Raw genomic sequence first — 15,740 nt, forward strand, 5'->3', positions numbered from 1 at the left:
ATAAAATCACAATGTAATACAAATCAGGTTTACACCATAATACACAATGGTAGGCATGGAACACCACAACCAAGGTGCAAGGGTTGCTAAGGGCCTGCAACAGTGTTCGGCGCGGTAACTATGAATTAGTAGTCAATGCCATGCAAATCAGGCAGATAATACTGAATCACAAATGTCCCGCCGGATGAAGGTTGTACCATATGGTACAGCCCTATAACACTGAGGAGTGGCTCAGAGGAGATACATGACATCAGCAGAGGGGTGTGCCACCGTAGCAGTAAGCACATTAGAACAATGCAAATCTGGCCTGGCCGTTGCTAAGCAAAGCTGCAGGACAAGGGTGGGGAGGAAGGTATAGAATCGTTTAGCTGAGAGCACACATGGTGCGCAAAAGCGCATGTGTACGGGGATGAAAACTTGCCCGAAACCCAGTAAGCGGATGCATGCACCGCGAACAATAGCACAAACAGGAAAGTCAGGGGAAGAAAAGAAGGAAATGCCGAAGTAGGGTAATTGGAGTACTAATGAGCAATCAACACCAATCAACTCACGGCGGCCAATCGACGGCAACTGACAAGTCTGCTCGCAGAAACCTGCAAAACAGGATAGGGGAGGCATTGGAATGCAAAGAAAGGAGGGGAGGCATTGGATTGCAAAGACAGGAGATCTGTCATAGCAGAGCAAAGCAAACCGACAGTAGACCGGCAATAGCACACATTACACAAGATATGCCAGGTCTAGGAAAGTACAAATGAAAGCAGGCTGCTGGATGTATGCCAGAAAATGGTAGGTGGAGCATGCAGAAATGTAAAGGGAAGGTCAAGAGGTAATCCACGGCAGCCATATGTAATTCAACACCAAAGGCACTACAATAGTAGTTCCGGTAGGAAAACACATAAAATACCCTGTAGCTACGATCGTGCATATACACCCTATGACATCATCGGTGTTCACAGCACAATAGTATAAAGTGTGAAAGCACCCTACACACACCTGTGTATTCCCAAACACTGCACCATAAGTGTAAACACATGGGGAACTTTTAAAATGTACATGTTGGGAGCTGCCATAACTGTGATTCATCACCATGTGTTAGAGACTGACGGTGTTGTGGAGGATGATGCTGACAACCACCGCAGGCCCCGGAGGAGGAGAAGAGTGTTCAGACCAAGGGTAGCCTACCAGGGTCTACATGATCTGGAGATAGTAGAGCATTACAAGGTGGACAGGGAAATCTTACAGCAAATAGTGGAGCTGTGCCGGCCACGCCTGAGAACCAGAAACAACAGAGGGGAACCCATCCCAGTGGACACGAAGATATGTGTAAGCTTGCGAATACTAGCCACAGGTACCTTTCAAAGGCCAACTGGAGATATAATGGGGATCTCACAGGCATCAGCATCCAGGGTACTACACCAGTTCCTGGATCCCATGTTATCACATGCCAATGACCATATATACTTCCCCTGAACTCAGGAGGAGTTGGCCAACAATATGCGTCACTTCCATCGTTTGGCACACTACCCGGAGGTACTGGGTGCGATAGACTGCACGCACATACAAATCAAGTCAACACCCGGTGAGCATGGTAGGCGCTACATAAACTGTAAGGGATTCCACTCCATCAACTGCCAGGTCGTGTGCAATGCCCAGGGCATTGTCATGTATGTGTGTGCTGGCAGCCCTGGAAGCTACCATGACTCCCATATCTGGCATGCCTCACAGCTGTATCAGGTATTTGCCAGGGGGGACATCCCACATGGCCACCTTGTGGGGGATGCTGGCTATGCACTGGAGCCGTGGATGATGACTCCCATCAGAAATGCACACACACCCATGCAAGAACGCCATAATGAGGCACACGCACAAACCAGAATCATCATAGAGCTTGTGTTTGGGATGCTGAAATCACGGTTCCGGTGCTTGGACCCATCTGGTGGAGCCTTGCAGTACTCTCAGGGCACGTGTGCCCACATCGTCATAGTATGTGCCATGCTACATAATATGACCCTGCGGAAACAGCTGCAGCATGGACAAAATGGTCCACTGCAATTGCCAAGGCCATCACAGGCACAGAGGGATTCAGACAATGAACACACTGTGACAGCCCCAGTAGGCAGACGGAGGCATGCCCAATATGCCTATGCCTTGGCAAAGAGGGAACATATTGCACATACTCTGACAGTGTAGGTCCCTACGGACTGACACACCACTCCACCTGCACACACAGTAAAATGGATGGCACACAAACACGACCACCTGTAAATTGTAATGTATAGGTGGCCCACTGTGTGAATCCTACATAGGCAGCCCTCAAACATTGTACACACAACAGCTATTGGAACATGGAATGTCAACACCTGAACAGTACATGCGCCTATCAGCATATGGTGGTGCTGTGTGTATAGGTTCCCAGGTACATCGGTAGGTACACGGCCGATTGTCAAAGGCCATACACCAAACGGGGCAAACAGTGTCCGCTGTCACCACAACATCAAGTAACCAACTGTCGCTTAGTGGAGCAGAGGCAATTGTGGGAGCACATGTGTGTAAGCACTGTTCTGCACACACTCAGCACGGAGTCCCTGCTGCGTTAACGAGGGGCTCCACATAATATAATCATGGATGTTGTGTCGAGGCATGTACCCATGACAGGTATTCGTCACCCCAGCATGCTCCACCTACGGCCGTTTGAAGGTGTAGCACAATATCGTGTGTGGCTCACTGTGATATACATACCCAATGCCGGAGCACATCCAGTAAACATCACATGGACATACCATTAACTGGACTCATCAATATGTAAACTAATTGAGTTACCCATGTGAGTGCAGTATGGAGTAACAGCCTTAGTATACTCCATGTACAAAACGACATAACACGTGTACAAATCCCAGATGGCCATGTGTTAAATGCAGTGACCGTCATGCATGTTCCCAGTCCCACATCCTGCAAGGGATGTAAGGTAATCCTGAAGGCACGAGTAATGCATGTCAGATGCAGGTCATCAGATCATATGTGTAGCACACATTAGCGGGAATATGCATTGCCCACTGCTGGTAAGCGACGTTTAAATATGACTATATGGATATGCGCGAAACAGGGATAAGCTTCTCCGACTATCGTGCAGATCATGGTCAATGATGTCCAGAACAGGTGAAACCAGCATTATTCACCCCTGTACTAATAGCGCTTGCTCTGAAGGGTAAAATGACCACTGCCAGGAGTAGAACATGCAATCATGTATAGAATCACCTAACACTATTGCTAGCCAAGATTTACCTATGGTAGGGTTGCCACCTCCTCAAATGAGCAATGTGGGACATACGTCAGATGTCTGCAGGCCGACACATACACACGGCCAGTATGAAATTCAGAACTTCACTGTTTTGCCTAGATAAAAGCTCATTCTTGTAATGTTTACTTACTTATTCTGTTTCTAGAACATATAGGTGGTTCAGATACAGAATAACTGTTTTATGCAACTATTACATAAACTATAGGAAATAAGTATGTTCTAAAATCTCAGGACATTTGCCATATTTACAAATATTTTGCAGGACACAACTGCCCAAAGAGGGACTGTCCCTCGCAGAGTGGGACAGCTGGTAACCCTAACCTACGGCAAGTGTGTAATGTGACAGGTACAGATACAAACGTGCGGAGTCCAGGAAACAGTATACACCAACAAGTACACAATGAAAGGTGTAGCTTGCCTGTCACTTTCCCCGTCAGATATATATATATATATATATATATATATATATATATGTATATATATACATATATATATAATACAGATAGAAAGGGCGATAGAGTGATATTTGTTGATATATACGGATTCAGCGATATCTGCAAATATATATAGATAGGTCAACGACATTCATAACACCTTGGAGGTACAAATAAATAGGATACCGCCAACTATGGAATGTGTAACATACCGACATGCATAACCACGAGGCTGAAAGACCGAAAGAACACAGTACCAGAACAGTACAACTGCGAGTAATAGTATGATGATATGAAGGGACATTTAGTTACCGCTGCTGGTGTTGCAGTCCACGTAGGTACTGTGTTCAACTGTATTTGTGAGTGCCGTAGTCTATGTATGTGTGTGTTGAGGGTGCCGTGTGTGTCTCTGTGTGACTGTAATGTAAGTGTGTGTATCCGCATCATGTGTCTGTTAGTGCCAACTCGGAGGTAGATCATTATGGTAGGTGTGGGTATAGCTAGCCGTAGGCATACGGTTACTACCTGTCCCACATAAGGAGGGACAGCCCCTCCCTGGGCAGGTGTGTCCTGACATAAAACATTACAAAGGGCAAATGTCCGGGATTGTAGGACATTAATATGTCCCATATATAATGTAATAGTTGCATTAAATAGTTATGCCTGTATGTAAGAAACGTAAATGTTACATGCAATATGATAAGTAGCCAAAGTCCCACAATAGGTATGTATTGAGGATAAAAGTATGTGCTAACCTGTGTACTGACCGTGGCTATGTGTTGGCCTGTAAACACCGCTGTGCGCCCCGCAAGTGTCCAACAATGGCCATATGAAAAGGTGGCAACCCATGGCAAAGAGGTTCTGTTACCAACACAACCACAATGACTGCAAATATCTGGGACAGAAATACACGGGATAGCTGTCATTTAGTCATATCCCTTTACATATCACTGCAATTCTGGAGGTATGGAAGTATCAGCCTCACCTGCATACTATATAGAAACCAATTAACAATGGCCCAATGTACAATCCCGTAACATGTCTACTAACTGATAGCTCTTTAATTAGGGATGGAGCCCACACACATATATATGGAATATGTAGAAATGCAAGTCCCACAAACCTGTATATGCTACGTGCACCCACCGACATCCCCCACACTAGAAACTTTAGCAATACAGACTGTAATAACAGCACAAACATCCAGTTAGTCAATTACATCTGCAGAACCGTCAACATACCTTGTGAGAAACACAATTAAAGGCGCCATGCAAAATTGCAGCCGTTATATAATGGAACAAACGGCGATGTTACAGGTTTTGTTTGCAATAGTCCATTATCAGACATTGGGATGACAGGAACACCCACATGTTGAACCACATACTCTAGCTGTCACACACAATCCACGGGGGACATGAATCCAAAGTATAATTGTCTATATGCATAGCAGTTGCAATTACACATAACAAAACACAATACAGGCCGTCTCCCCAAAGGTAGGGAAATGGGCAATGCCCAAGTGGAGAATTCAATTATACCCCACTGTTGCCAAGTAATTGGAGAATGGAGTAGCTGCACAGCTGATATGCAAGTAATTAGTCACTCAGGAACACCATTTGGCGGGAGGAAACCATATGTTACAGGTATCGACGTATATAAGGATGACTTGCCAGACATTCAAACCGTATGCTCATACAAAATACCTGTTTAAGCAGTGTGAAAGAGACAGAGATGAAAGTCCATAATGATAACAAGGTATGTAGAACACTCGGTATGTAAGTTTATGTATAGCATGTTTTTTATTAATTATTTACTGTATATATAGCCTGGTTTGCATTAATTAAAAGTGTCTGCAATGCATAAAGTGAGAAAAGGCATTTATGTAGTGATGTCTTGCTGAGCATACTAACGCATGTAGAAACTGTGCGTCCAGCAGTGGGCCACAAGGTACACATCACAGACACCACAAGGGATGCTACATGAGGGCTTTAAACAGAACAATTCCATACAACCCGCCGTCAGTGGTAGGGTATGTCCAACAAGTACGTGCCATAGCAGGGGATAGTATATGTTGATATACTGTCACAGTAGGCATGTGTATAGGCATATAACGACAATGACATGTCTAAGGTGGTCCCGCTGTGCAAGTATGCTTTGCATTATGGGATACTATGTGAAATATGTGTAATGTATAGTATTGTAGGTAGATATGTCAGATATTCTACACAGCATAACAGGCACATCATGCATACCAAAGGTATCATCTATTGGCATGTACAATAACAGGATACATATGGCTTGTAGGCACGGGACATTGCAATAGCATGATAGCTAATCTAAATGGAAGGGCTACCAAGTATCCATGCACAAAGGACATGTAATAGCTTCACAGGTTCATAGTGGGGTACTATGCAGTCTGGCAAGTTTATGTGTAAGCACAACTACAGTGTTCACACCAGTGGCACCTCTCTAGGGTAGTGTCCTGTGGACAGCAGAGCCATGTGTTACCTGCACCTCTGCACAGTACAGCCACTGCAGTGATCCCTGGCGTACATGTGTCTCCCAACCACCAAGGGAGGTATCACATGAACAGTGCTACTGAGTGTCCCTGCGTGATGTAAATAGGACTCATGTTCCAAAGCATGGTGAGTGTCCGGTTTGGGAATGTAACCCTCAAGCACATCCCACTCATTGTTGCGTGTGTGCACATATCCATGAGCATGTTGCTCACAGTGGCTTTTGCTTATGTCGCGTATGTGGAGTATATCCATTAATATTGTTGTGGACATGGGCCCTGTCTGTTCAGCAGAGGTCACCCCTGAGTATGTACCATGCAAATGTGTACAGACGTGGTGTCCATAGTTCAGCCGCATACTTTAACTGTCGGAGCTCAATAAACGTCATGGCGTGTTAATGGTGTGGTACATAAAGCTGTAGCTGTTGCATAAGGTACACCCTAAATGGGGTGGTGTACCCTTGAATGTGTGTAGAAGTCTTGAGTTCGGAGGTACAATGGGTGCCTATGTACCAGCTACACACCCAGTACAGATAAGTGTGGCCATGTAGAAGGATATCCACACCACAGTGGCAATACAGTAACCACAGGAGTGGGTGTGACATACGTGTGCACTACAAACATTTACAATGTGACATGTATGTAGGGGACTACCACCTATGTGATAGTCAGTGGGTGAATGGTGTAATGCAAAGCTGATGTTCATGCACCTTGTGTCATGCAGCTTGAGGCCATGATATTCATATCAGGTATCTGTCACAGTGACACCCGTATGGATGGAGTCAGTATCAGCTGGTGGATCAATCATGGCACTTTGTATGCAGGGGTTTGTAAAGTTAGGCAGGGAAAGTCCCTCTGTGCTAGCCTGTACCTCAGGGAAGCATATACTGAACATGAGGGGTCCAATGACTGAGGACTGTGGTATGCCAAATGTAACTGAAATGCAGTAGATACTATGGTATGCTACCCTCATTGTGTGTGTCCTGTCCATGAGCCACATTGTATAACATTCTGAGACATAGGGTATGATGTGCAGGTGGATGTGTATGTTGTCAATACCAGAATGGAGAACGGTGCTGAAAGCAATGAGAGGACAAAGTAGGATGCGTGGACTCCCATACCATCATCAACTACCCTGGTAACTGTATGAAAGGAGTCCACCAGGTGTAGGGGTCATGCTCTGGCCCTAACAAGTCCAACCTGGGTGGCATCAAAGGACCGGAGCCCAACAATGTCTCTGTGAATGACGTCCTTGATGATGTGCCCCATAGCTGTGCAGAGCAGTCCAGTCAGGTGTGCAGGACTATAGTCTCACTTGTGCATTGTGGTGCCACCTGTGTGGAGTGTGATAAATGTTGCTGTGTGCCATTCAGGGGCCACAATGTCTGATACAAGGCTATTACTGAATATGGTGGCCTAGTGGGGAGACATGTCGTTCAGAGGTTTGTGGACATCACAGCCTGGGACTTTGGAAGGTGACATGGGGCCAGTGTCCCAGGACATATAGAGTGCAGGTTGGTACTGTGTAGGTGTGACCACAGGGACACCACAATGTTCCTGCATGGATTGTGGCCCTGTAGTGAGTGAGAGGGTGTAATGTTAGCATTGAATCCATCCGCCAGCATGTTGCCAACATCACCTGGGTCTGTAATGTTTCTGAGTGACTGTTGTATGTGAGAGCAGATGTGGGTGTTGCCATCGACTACTGACATACCACCATAATGCCTTGTGGTACACCCCGGAATGTGTCGCAGTAATGTTTACGTAGCTAGTCTTGGAGTATGTGATGAGGGATCCCGTGGCCCTACTGAGGCTGACCAGTGAGCTACCCCACCACTGGGATTGTACACCACTGTGCAACAGCCTCCACCTGTTGTTGTACATTAGGTCCATGGAACTTGACCACCAGAGTGGCGTCTGTTATCTGGTGTGTACCATCATGGCTCTGTGTGGAATAGCATGATCCATGCAGTCGTGTACATGCTAATGAAGTGCACTGGGGTATGTTTCAGCATTTGTATGTGCATTGTCCATCTGCACAGGTGTCATGACGTTAACAACCGCTGTCATAAGACATCTGTAGTAGGTGTTGTAGTACTCATGTACTGTGTATGCCGTGAAGGGTGTGATGCCGGGATGTGGCTAACAAGGTTGATTAGCATATGTTCGGAATCCACAAATGAGGGGATAACCCCAGGTGTGGAACACCAGTCACATGTTGGTAGTGTTCATGTCAGGGTTAATGTTGGTCTTGGAGGTGGTGTGTATGGGTTGATCCAGCCGAGTGGAGGTTATGACTCATGGATGTGTTGGTACATGAGTGGCTATCCCAGTTAAGTGTGGGGTAGTGTCAATCACACATCAGTAGTAGCTGTCTGAGCCCTACTGTCCAGTACACCAACAAATGAGGTCTGGTAACCGTGGGGTATGTTGTTGAATCTGTAGCTTGTTACAATGTGTATAGCAGTTTCAGACACAGTTAGTTGCACGTGGAGCACCTCTGATGCATTGTGCTAAGTAACTAGCCAGGATGTGTGTACAACATAGTGGGATATGGGAACACCTCAGCTGTGGGTGTGCCGGTCCAAGTATGTACCTGAAAGGTATGGTCTTTCTATAACCTGTCATTGCAGGTGTGCTCTGCAGAGCCTAGAGGCAGGTCCCAGTCACTGCAGAGATATTGGAGTGGTGCATTATGAGGTGTGCCTTGCCTGCATGCGTCACTGAGGAAGATGCAAGCATTGTGTCACATGACCCCATGTCTTGCTTGCCAGTTCCCGTTCTGCCGGTGACTGTTATTGGAAACTGTGCAATACAGGCAGTATAGAAGCAGCAAGAGCCTTACATGTGATCTGTACTCCCAGGGCTGACAGGTACAGGTCATCTGTGCCAAAGCATTCTGTTTGACCAGGTCAGTCAAAGCGGACAGATACCAGATGCCTGTGGAATGACAGCAGAAGCATAGGCAACTGTTGAAGTGACACAGTCAGTCATTGTACAGTGGTATCGGGTCTGGATGAATGCATAATGCTTCCCAGGTCTAGGCCCACACCTTCAGGGCTACAAGACCGGTGAGCTATCGCATGTCCCTGCACACATAGTCTGTGAAGTGGCATCTCAGGGCACTGACACTAACATGGAGAATGACAGTCACATCGTACCTGGTGAGGTGTGGCATGGGTGCATAGGTTATGTTGCAGAACCAGTTACCCGACAGCAAGATGTAAGCGACTATCACCTTGTGTAGCCTGCTGTGTGGAACTGCAGTGTGACCGCCTACAGAGTCACCTATGACTGGTGTGTTGTGTATGTTATAACACCCTATTGGCTGTATGTGATGGGCACACATGAGTCTGTGGGCTATAAGTTGGTGATGTTGTGTTCCGTGATGGGGGCTGCCTCTGGTGCCTACACAGAGTATGGAGAGGTACTGCACAAGTTGTCCTCATGTGTGTGGCCTGTGGTGGAGATCATGTGAGACTATGTGATGAGTGGGGTGTGTTGCGAATGTTACACATTGCCACATGACTGTCAGGTGCAGTCAGGGTTGGTGACAGCATTACCTCAAGCAGGGCTGCATAAGTGCATCCCCCACAGGCTGTAGTGTCGTATGTTGGGAGGTGAGCATTGAATGTGTACATGAGACAATTGCTCTATTGCCACATGTACGACATATCCATCATATAGACAGGCAATAGCACTGGTACGTGACAGTTGGACATGCCTGTATATGCAACCATGTCTCACAGGATATGTGTGTTACGTGTGTACAACAGCTGTTGTACCATAAGCAAGCTGGAAATGTTAGGACAGCCAGTGTACCTATGGGAAATGGTGTGGAATGGGTGCTATATTAATCAGTAGCTCATGACATGCTCACAAGTTCTGAACAAGTGCCTAGCATGACCATACAATACAGATAGGGTGTTGGATAATATCAACCCACAAGTGGTGACGACAGTCATAATGGGTGGCACTGCACTATAACCCTGCTGAGTATGGTGTGCATGTCCATGAACCATTATCACTGTAGATGTTAGCAGTACAGATGTACAAGACAGTACGGATGTTTGATTACAAATACCTTTGTACATCACAGGAGTGCCTGTTGACAGACTCACAACTACAAAAGGTGCCAGAGTGACATGTGCATATCACACCAGTGCCAGCTACAGTAGAACAGGGTGAATGTGTTGTACTCCACCCTCATTGTAGCCCATACCACACAGACAAATGTTAGGCATCTGTGTATGTAAGGATGTGAATGGACATGACCTATGAGGAATAGCTGTGTCAGTGTTGTGAACAACATACAGAATGGGCTTTGTGGGTGAGGTGTGTGACATATGTGCACATTCTGATGGATGATATCAGCATTGTCACCACTAGGTGAACATCCCTGTACCCATTAACTACCACCTAGGCTGTGGTCAACATTATGGACACTGTGTAAGGGATGGTGCTGTGCAGTACACCTCCCTGCCTTGGTGACGTCTCCAGGCCCCTTGGGTAGTCATACGAGGTACCTATGTCATGACAGGGTGCCATCCATGAGCACGGAGATCATTGGACAGGCATATACAGCACTGGGGTGACCAATATTGGATCACGTATCACCTTTAAGGGGTAATGGCCATGCGTGGATGGGTGATACTAGCCTTTTACAATCCTCACCTCCACTATGCAGCATGCTGTCTACCTTGCATAAAGACATTTGCTACACCATGATGATGGACATGCTACATGTCCATATCCTGATCTGTAAGACATATATCATGGACAGCCACCGTCCTAATACTAGGATCGCCACATGCTGGACAGATCCCTGTGCCATACATGTGACATACTCCTGGCAAACCAAGCAACCCTGTCCATCAAAGCTGTACATGTCATCCCAGTCATACATGGTGTGATGGCCGCATGGTAGATGTAGTATCAACTGTCCGGATCAGTAATGTGGCACTGATGCACCTCGCGGTGGCATACTGGCTGTCTGTTACAGCTAGGAAACCTTACCCGTACATGCTATGGTTGATAACCATCCCTGCGAATGATGTCCGACTAGCCATTGTCCCATGTCTATCACATGTGCAACACAGGCGATCCGTGGCAGGATGTTGAACAGCTGTACAGTGCTGTGTAGATGTATATGGTAAAACACATGCATGCACAGGTGTCCATGTGTATGTGTGCATTGTCACTGTTCAAGTCCATTAAGGCTGTGTCTGTGTTGATATGTGACATATACACAGCATCAAGGTCAACAGCATTACCGTGGACACATCCAGGCATGTGCAGATAGGTAAGAACACCAGTGCAGGCTAATAAACATGCCCACATCAAGACAGCATTCACATGGAGTATGAACACTGTAATGAGGTGACACACATATATGGTGACGATATCCAATGCATAACGGGTGTTACATGTGTGTGACACAAACACGTCAGTCATGTCAGTGTCATGATGATTTGCAAAGATTACTGTGCAGATGTACTAGATGTCATAGAAATGTATGTGCAGCAGTATCTCTGTAAATCTCTGAAACTGTGACCTGTCACCATCATTATGTCTTACAGATAATGCCTCGTACACGCCTTCCAGAGTACAGCCGCCAGGAGGATGATGTCCTCATCCCGTACCTCCATGAGAACTACGAGGTGTTGTTCAGCCTTGTGCCACAGCATGCCCAGCAGCGGGACAACCTGTGGCAGGATCTACGCAGGAGGGTGAACGATGTGGGTGGCCATAACCGCACCTACCAGCAGGTGCACAGACACTGCATGGACTTGATATGACATGCAAAACAGCGTGCCACTGCAATCACCAGGGAACAAGGTGGAACAGGTGGTGGGCCACCAACCCAGCCCACACTCACACACACTGAAGAGCTACTGGCCAGTTTGGGGACACCTTCAGAACAGCATCCGCACACACTAGCTGCCATCGTGGAGATGGGTGCCTCCCAACCAATGAGCCTGGAGTTGCCTGGTAAGTCAGTACTGCACATATGGCTATTATATACCATTTAGTTGCATGTGTCACTGTACATTATGTAAAGTAACAAACATATGCAAGGTATGTGGACACACATGGTCCAATTATAGCCTTAGTTGACTGATTATACAGTTGATGTGGTACACTGGACATCCTAAAAGCCTGTGCACAGCTAGTGGAGGTGTCACTGAAGTCTACCATATAAGATCTGTTGAACATCACGACTGTGTCATAGCATGACAGTAGTCATCTGTACAGCTTCCACAGACATTGACACCACATCAGGCCACAGATACTGTACATTTCCCTTGCTGCTGTAGGACATCACCGTTAGCTGTGCACCTCGTGTGTGTGTGGTGCATCAATGTCATGTGGGACATGGTGAATTGACAAGTCTGCTAGTGTGGACATGGTTGCCAGGCAGCTAAGACCCTGTAGTTGTTGTGCAGGGGTGTCATCTATAGGTCCTCCAGTGCCCTGCCACTTGACACAGCATGGTTTGGTGTGTATACACCTCAGCATCGTGGGTCACAATCCACAGTTATGTCATGGGTATGCATGCAGTTATGGCTATGTAATGTGTACATATTATGCATTGTACAGGAATGGCACAGTGTTTGTACTTCACACTGTATAGCAATGTAGACGGCTCACACTACCCTTCCATGCTCATGCACATTTGCTAAACATGCATTCTATCTGTAGGGCATGCAGACAACACCGCAATGTGATGCCCATTACGATGCTGTACATGTGTCAGGACACCATTGTGTCAGACATGTATGCATGTTAATGCACACGTCAGCAGATTACATGTCAAGGTCACATCAGCCATGTATACTGTTATCCTGTTCTGGTCCACATGGTGTATCACGGGGATGCATGCATACTACCATGATTGTGTGAACTGCATGGCTACTGATATGACACCTGCTTGCTGTAGTGTGCACCCCAAGGAGGTATGCTTACTAACACTATTAATGTCTGAGCTGCATGCCCTCTGCTGTATCACAGGCATGCTGCATTCCATCTGTCAAATCACATGCATGGTGTGTGTGTGTGTGTGTTTGTGTGTGTGTGTGTGTGTGTGTGTGTGTGTGTGTGTGTGTGTGTGTGTGTGCGTGTGTGTGCGTGTGTGTGTGTGTGTGTGTCTATTGTAATTTAGTGTCTTTATTTGCATTCACAGGTGATGTAGGTGCGTTACCCTCCTGTGATCCATCTGATGTTAGTGTCCCCACAGATACTAGCAGTGATGAACATATGCATGTGGTACAGGCAGGGTTGTCAGGGGCTGAATCTGTGCCAATGTTTGCCATCCCAGCTATGTCCCCCTCATCCCTGCACACAGTTCTGCTGCCAACACATACCGCATCACCAGTGGCCATAGAGGAAGGACAGTCAGCGTCTGTTAGCGTGGAACAGGAATGTGTGGTGGCTACAGAAGGTGTGTCTACACACCATGGTGTCAGTGTAATGACTGCAGATGTGCCACATAGGCATGTGGCCGGTGCTGCTCGTAGGAGGACCTCTGGCAGACATGCACATGCAGACATGCACCTGCAGGACAGAGCGCAGCAGCTGGTATCACCAGACGCATGTTCCAGACTGTAATGGTGGCACAGGAATGTGTTGAATGGCAGAACAGAGAAGGGCAGAGGCTGCAGAGGGCTGCTATCCGTACCCTAAATGACAACATCCAGGCATTGGCAAATGCTCAACAGCAGATTGTTGATGTTCTGGACAGGTGATTGGGTGACATGGTTAGAATCCTTGACCATGTCATGTATGATATGATGGGTGTCATGGGTAACTAGTACAGAGGGATTGTGTCCTCGGTCAACATTGCTGCCTCATGTACTGTTAGCATTCAACAGCCATGGACCCACCTTCCATTTGCGTGCGTATGATTGCTGTAGCCACTTGTCTGCACGGAGGACAGCAAAAGCTATGCTATGTACATATGTGTTGTGTGTGTGGTCCATGCACATATCCACTGCAATTACATGTATGACATAGCTAAACATGTGTGTTCGTTGGTGTACAGCGACAGTCATCTGTCACAGCTGTGTAAGACCCAGGGCCCCAGGTGTGTTTAGAGCTGACCTGGTTATGTACAGTGGTATCATTGCAATGCATAACACATGATGGAACCCTGTCAGTACATGTGTAGTCTGCACAGTTGCTGTAGACCTATGTACAGTCCACTGGCCATGAGTCACACGGTGTTGTGTTAATGTATGGCTGTGTATTGCTGGTCCAATGACATGGTGATGTCGGAGGGCTACATTGTAGATTGTGGTGTGTACCTCTGTGATATGCACCTGAGACATCTGTGATAGCTCCTGAGTGTGTACTGGTCAATACATGTGAGTGGCCTTTATGTAAGTGGGAACAGTAATACCACACTGTGCCCTTCCATGTTTAAAATCCATATGCATGCAAGACGGCCCTTTGCAACTGCTAAGTGTGTGAGCATGCCCAGTACGCCGTTGTGTAGATGGACACACAGTACATTTCAAACTGCACCCTTCCATGTTTAGAATCCGTGTGCATGCAAGACTGCCCTTTGCAACTGCTAAGTGTGTGAGCACACAGGCTAACATGTGCACACACATGCTTACTCAGGCTTACTGGCATGCACGGGCGCAGACACACTGTGGGCAGGTTTGCAGGTCACATTGGTGGTATCCATGGCGTACGCCATCAGTTTCCTGACGTTCCCTAGGATAGCTCATGACACATCTCTTCCACTGAGTACTGACAGCACACATGTGACACTGCTCCAGTGAGGTTACAGTGTTCTGTACATACACACTCATGTTGTCACATATCTTCTACTCTAATAGTCCCCTTAACCTACACTACACTGTAGAGGCTTGGCCCATATGGCATGACATGTTGTCATTCACTATCCTCAGCCTCACTTGCCTCACATTGCCTACAAATGCTTCGTTACATCTCTGACAGAGCGCTTCCACACATAAGTACCAGTACGCAGTAGCCATGTTGTCTCCAGCTTGTCATTCATCTGCATGGCGTACTAACATCTAACTAAACCTACATTTTGTATGTATATTATCCATATGTCTTGTTTTGAAACACAGCGCGTTCTCATGGCACTGCGCTACACTTCCACACCAGGGATCGGGGGAGGACAACTACTGGTTCATTGATATCCAATGGACAAAGCCGCCACTGGCCTTGGACTTGGACATTGGCATGCTTCTTCGACTGTATTCATACTGTATTTGCAGCTGTCATTGCTCCGTTTAGCAACGTGCAAAACATTAGTCACATAACATCCGGGTACATTTCTGCACATAACTCTGCTCTTGCACGGACAGCTTACTGTTTCATGTATTGCGTAATTATGTAGGGTTACCACCTGTCCCACTTTGTGAGGGACAGTCCCTCTTTGGGCAGTTGTGTCCTGCAAAAAATGTGAAGAAATGGCAAATGTCCTGAGATTTTAGGACAAAATTATTTTCTATATTTT

This window comes from Protopterus annectens, chromosome 3.part1 (genome assembly GCF_019279795.1).
Source record: "Protopterus annectens isolate FY-2018-M chromosome 3.part1, PAN1.0, whole genome shotgun sequence".
NCBI classification, from domain to species: domain Eukaryota; kingdom Metazoa; phylum Chordata; order Ceratodontiformes; family Protopteridae; genus Protopterus; species Protopterus annectens.